The sequence below is a fragment of the Scyliorhinus canicula genome, chromosome 7 (genome assembly GCF_902713615.1).
Source record: "Scyliorhinus canicula chromosome 7, sScyCan1.1, whole genome shotgun sequence".
In the NCBI taxonomy this organism is placed as follows: Eukaryota; Metazoa; Chordata; class Chondrichthyes; order Carcharhiniformes; family Scyliorhinidae; genus Scyliorhinus; species Scyliorhinus canicula.
The window spans coordinates 8,460,082-8,466,081 of NC_052152.1; the positions used below are offsets into that span (position 1 = coordinate 8,460,082).

Sequence of the window (6,000 nt, forward strand, 5' to 3'; positions counted from 1 at the left end):
AATATTTGGAATAGCTGTTCAAATCTTTTCCAGTCATAACTTCAATTACCGGTTGTTTCCAGCTGCCCTAGAGGTCCAATGAGTCCCATAGTTAGTTGTCGAGGATTGATTTGCTGTGAAGTCTTCCACAGTCGAATATCCGGTCTGAGTTTTCTTCTCTTTTTGTCTAACCAAATCTAACTAGTTCTGTTAAAGCCAAAACGCCTGGTACCATGTTTTGTTTCCCGTGTGGTAGGTAACATGCGCTACTCAAACCTTGGTTAGTGATGAGGTCTTCTGAATCTCGATGAAGAAGACTCAAACTCGTCCAGTAGTAACAAAAGGTTTATTGAGTAACTATAACAATAATTGCATGAGTTCTTTACTTTAACTTTGATACTAGTGATACGGTTAACAAGATCTAACTACGGTAACTATACAAAACTCCACTAGCCATCTGAACTAGTCTGCTATAGCCCTGGTAGAGACCCATGTGGTTGCTTTTTATACCCCTGTTGGTCCGACCCTCTAGTGATCATCTGGTACTCCTGATTACACATTAACCCCTTGTATACATGCACATATAGAGATCACTACATTCATGACTCCAGACTCCTTGACAAAACTGTCAAGGAAAACCCGTGCTCAGCACCAGCCATGGCGCGCTCCGGCCCGACTGGCTGAGTGGGTCATGTGACACCCTGAGAATTCGCCCCTTGAACTCCCCCACAGAGACAATTCTAGATTTCCATTACCGCTTGGGTGAAGAAATGCTTCCTGACGTGAAATGAAAAATGAAAATTGCTTATTGTCACGAGTAGGCTTCAATGAAGTTACTGTGAAAAGCCCCTAGTCGCCACATTCCGGCACCTGTCCGGGGAGGCTGGTACGGGAATCGAACCGTGCTGCTGGCCTGCTTGGTCTGCTTTAAAAGCCAGCGATTTAGCCTTGTGAGCTAAACATCACCCCTGAACGCATATCAGGCTTCTCAATTCTAAATTCCTTTCGTTCTGAACTCCCCCATCAGGGAAAATAATTTTTCTTGATCTATCTTGTCGACTCTCTTGAACATCTTATGCATCAATTAGATCACTCCTTAATGTTCCTCATTCATGGAAATACAAGATTACCCTCTGCAACCTGTCCTCATCATTTAATACTTTTAACTCCAATATCAATCTGAACTACACCTTCCAAGGTCACAAATCCTTCCTGTGGTGCAATGTCTAAAACTGAATGGCGCACACTACACATCTAGAGATTTATGTAACTATAGTGCAACTTTTACACCTTTGTATTCCTTCCCCTTGGGATAAAGGCCAACATTCTAAGCTTTTTACATTCACTTTTCTGCCTGTCAATTATATTTGGGTGATTTCTGCCCACATTCTCATGCTGGGGGGGGGGGGGGGGGGGGGGGGGGGGGGGGGGGGGGGGGGGGGGGGGGGGGGGGGGGGGGGGGGGGGGAGGGGGAGGGGGCGAGCACTGGATGGTGATCGGGAGTTGATTACTTTGCCTGAAGTTTTCATTCCCTCATTCCAAGGTACTGAGTCAATCCCAATCCTCCTCCCCCTCTTCTTCCTCTCCTGGTTCAGCTGATCTCACAACAGACCAGCCTTGCACCCTGGGACTTCCATGGTTGCTGATGGGTTCAGCTCCTTGCTCCATTCATCAGATCTTTATAACGGCATTGTTCTTTGTCCAGATCGAGTAAAGTGCTGTGTGGAAGAGGGACGATGAGCGGAGCAAATCTTTCAAGTGAGGATAGATTCAGGCTGCTCCCATAATATTATTCAGTGCAACATGACACACATGGGGCACAATGAGTATATACACAGCGACTTTAAAAAGGGCTTGGATGCACTCTTAAGATTAACCCTGTGGAGACCTTGCTCAGTGCATAGACCATCCTCAATGCTCCTTACTGTGAAAGTAGATGGCTATTCTTCCACGACTATCCAGACATCCACCAACTCCAAATATCCCACGTTATGGACCCGGGATTGAGAGTGTTGGCAGAGCCATTCACCTAGGGAGGCATCACCGCCAAACCCAATGTCTCTCTGGTCAGGTTTCTGTACAGCCACACACACACACACCCTGCTTTCAAGCAGAACCTCGCTAGGATCAGAAGTGAGACTACCTGGTCCTGTTTACCCACCTCCCCGACATTAATCTTAGAACAGCAACCCCTGTAACCCCCAGGTTAGACCTGGAATTAACCCTTCCCTTTCCTGGGCGGTCCAGTTCAGTGCATATCACCACCACCACATTAAAGAGAACATTTCCAAACCTATCGGAAGTCAAGCAGATCAGTAAAAATAAATTATTCGCTCCTGCAGTGAAAATCTATCCAATGAAATCTATTTCATCATTTTAAAAATTCCAAACCTTCTCGCCTGCTCAAAGCACTTTTTTTCCTGCAATCCAACAATTTCCTCGGTGCGAAAATAACATTTTAAAATGCTCTTGACATGTACACATCAGCACAGTGTAGAAGGGCCGAATGGCCTGTTACGAGCTGGAAATTCTATCTCAAACAAAACTTGTTTTTTTTTTCCTATGGAACACATCAGAAATATTCAGGAATTTGGACATTTAAAATTCACATTCAGAAGTGAACAGAGTTTGCATACATACAGATTTAAATTGACCACCTCCCCTTTTCACCATTGATAATATTCTAACTTACCTCAGGTTTGCCTCTCGGAGATGCTGGTCTCTGCTGTTGATGTTTTGTATTGAGAAGAGGAGGGATGGTGGGGAAAGGAGGGGAGGGGAGCTGGGTTCGGAGGGGGGGGTCTGTCAGTATTCTTTGGCTGCCGACTGGGCTCTGACACTCCCCTGTTCTCCCCCCCTCCCCAACCCCCTTGATTCCACTTGTCCACAGTTGCCCCAGGGAGTCCACTCTGTCTGCAATTCCGGAATAAGTTAAGCCCCCTTTACTCAGTCTAAGCAAAAGAGAGAGAGAGAAGGGAGCGATGGAGAAAGAGCGAGAGAGAGAGAGAAGACTGAAGATAATGGAGATTGCCACAGGTCTTACATTCCTTGTAATCTAATACATAGAACAAGACTTGCCTGCAGGCACTTTCAGAATAAAAGCCTTCTCTCAGAAATACTGCCAGTCCGACTTGTCCTTCCGAAATCCTTCATTGAGACAGAGGTTCTTTTCGATAATACAGTCAGGTTGACACTGCTCACTGGGTTTCGTAAGAGAATAGCAAACACAAGCTCTCCACAAATCACTGCCACAGACGAGAATCCAACAGCCTCGCATTTGAGGCACATTATTTCATATTAAGAGTCTGAGCTCTCCAATGAAAAAGGATACACCAGTGATCGAAGGAAATTAAATCTAATCTGCCACGATTTAGAAGTGATAAAGCAGAGGTGCATTATCGGCGGTGACTTGCGCATTTCCCTCCAGATGCTTTTCTATATTTTCTTTCCCCAAAAGAAACCCCCAAAAAAATGCTCTAAAGGTTTCTGGGGACGAGGGTTATTGAGTCTTTCTGAGCAGAGAGGGACTTGCGAGGTAATGGATGAGTGCTGACAGCGTGTCACAGCACGCAAGGAGGCCATTCAGCCCATCACACACGTGCTGGTTCTTTGAAAAAGCTATGCTGTTAACTACCGCTCCTTACCCCGTGGCCCTGAAATTCATTTTGCACGTGACAAATGCAAGACACTGACCTGGACTTACAAGGCATGGAGAGGGCACAGAGATTCGAAAATGGCGGTGGTACCCGGATTTGGAAGTCGCCCCCCTTCCCCACATCCCCCCCCCCCCCGCCCCCCCACCCGCCGATTTCCAACAGATCCCATTCCCAAAAGTAGCGGAAATGGGGAAGGACCTGATTCACTCACAAGGAAAGTTCAAACTCACCGTTGAGTTGAAACAGACCCAATTTTCATTGTAGCAAGAGCCTTATCTCACAATGTTGGAGTTACAAATTACAGTAGTTGAAAGTGGTCTTGAAGGGTGGGTAATGTCAGCCGAACGGTCACAATGTAATGTTCTTTAAATCCCTGGCCTTTAAAAGTTAGAAGAAATAGCCTGCCTGTGTCAGTGAGTGATAAGCAGGACTCAAGCTGGGAAGTTATTTAAATCTCAGCCCTATAAATATTTTTTTAAAAGGCTGCCTGTGTCACTAAGAGTTGAAAAACAAACCTGTACTTGCAGCTACAATAGCTGCCTGCTGAAATTACTTCAAGGACTATCATTTTGTCATTATTAGTGCTTAGCTGCTTTCGACAACTTAATATTTTTTCCAGACAGAATTCTAGATGCAGTTTGATTGACCGCTCAAAGGTGACTAATAGATTATCGGCTTTTGATGCAGAGTCATAAATATAAGTCTCAATGTTTTATAAGGGATTCAGTGCTTGGGAACATTTAAAGGGACTTTCATGGGTGTGAATGTTTTTTTAACCATAGTAATACATATTTAGATCTCTATTTTCTTTCATCACAATAGGGGCTGGTGTAGCACAGTGGGCTAAACACTGGCTTTTAATGCAGAACAATGCCAGCAGTGCGGGTTCAATAATAATAATAATAATAATCATCTTTATTGTCACAAGTAGGCATACTTAACAATGCAATGGCGTTACTGTGAGAAGCCCCTATTCCGGCCACATTCCAGCGGCTGTTCGGGTACACGGAGGGAGAATTCAGAATGTCCAAATTACCTAACTGCACGTCTTTCGGGACTTGTGGGAGGAAACCGGAGCGTCCGGAGGAAACCCACGCAGACACTGGGAGAGCGTGCAGACTCTGCACAGACAGTGACCCAAGCCGGGAATCAAACCTGGGACCCTGGAGCTGTGAAGCCTCCCCGAACAGGCGCCGGAATGTGGCGACTAGGGGCTTTTCACAGTAACTTCATGGACGCCTACTTGTGACAATAAGTGATTATTATTATTATATGGCTCCTGAAGTCTGTACATGGATACTGGGTGAGTCAGCATGAAAGGTGTAAGGGTAAAATTTGCTGAGGGGTTTGGATTAAGTTGGTGATAAGGAGCCATGGGAGAGGATGGGGGAATAGTTTGGCATGGAGGGTATAAGGAATCTTTGGGAGTGGGTGGGAATCATGGGTTGGCATGAGTTAGCAGGGGGTATGGGTGGGGCAGGTTAGGTTAGAGATGTGAAGGGTGAGGGCTAGAGGGCCTAATATTTAATAACATAACTGGGATAATGATCCCAAAGGTGGGTTTTTTCAAGGTGGCCTTGGTACTTGGCAGGCCACGGCTACTTCTGATCTGCTTCCAGGGTAGGTGGGTCTACTCCATCTTTCACCCAGCACAATAGTCTACTATTCGCAGTCAGGCATCTGCCTTTCACAGGTCAGTGCCAGCATCAGAGCTCAGCCTAAACTTGACTTCTGCCCTACGATTAATAGGCTTCTTTGTTCCTCCATCGCACTCCAACACTAACTAGTTCAATCTTATTTTCCCTAGATGGCCCTGTTAATTATATTTGTTGTATGAAGATAGAAGAGTCATGGAGTCATAGATGTTTACAGCACGGAAACAGGACCTTCAGCCCAGCTTGTCCATGCCGCCCAGTTTCTATCACTAAGCTAGTCCCACTTGCCCACATTTGGCCCATATCCCTCTATACCCACCCTGCCCATGTAGCTGTCTAACTGCTTTTTAAAGGACAAAATTGTACCTGCCTCTACCACTGCCTCTGGCAGCTCGTTCCAGATGCTCACCACCCTGTGTGTGAAAAGATTTCCCCTCTGGTCTCTTTTGTATCTCTCCGCTCTCACTTTAAACCTCTGCCCTCTAGTTCTAGACTCCTCTACCTTTGGGAAAGATATTAATTGGGGATTCACTCATGTGTCTATAAATAGGAACAGGCTGAAACTGTAATTGTTGGGTTAGGAGGTCCATACTTCTCATGTGGATCTCTGTCAATAAATATCTGTAGATGATTTTAACCAGTTCTATCCTTCACTACCCGTCTTTCTGGGATAAACCCATCTCAACAGTAGGAGACAGATGGTGATGACA

At 45.6% G+C, this 6,000-nt stretch overlaps 1 protein-coding gene across 1 annotated transcript in view; it reads right to left on the bottom strand.

Annotated features, from left to right (window-relative positions):
• The window catches only part of robo2 (roundabout, axon guidance receptor, homolog 2 (Drosophila)), a 1,648,725-nt gene extending 1,645,957 nt beyond the window's left edge, over nt 1-2,768 (bottom strand). Inside the window, exon 1 of the mRNA XM_038801330.1 lies at nt 2,672-2,768. The gene's annotated coding sequence lies outside the window, so the exon portion shown is untranslated. The remainder of the gene's footprint in view (nt 1-2,671) is intronic.
• Nucleotides 2,769-6,000: the final 3,232 nt, after the last annotated feature.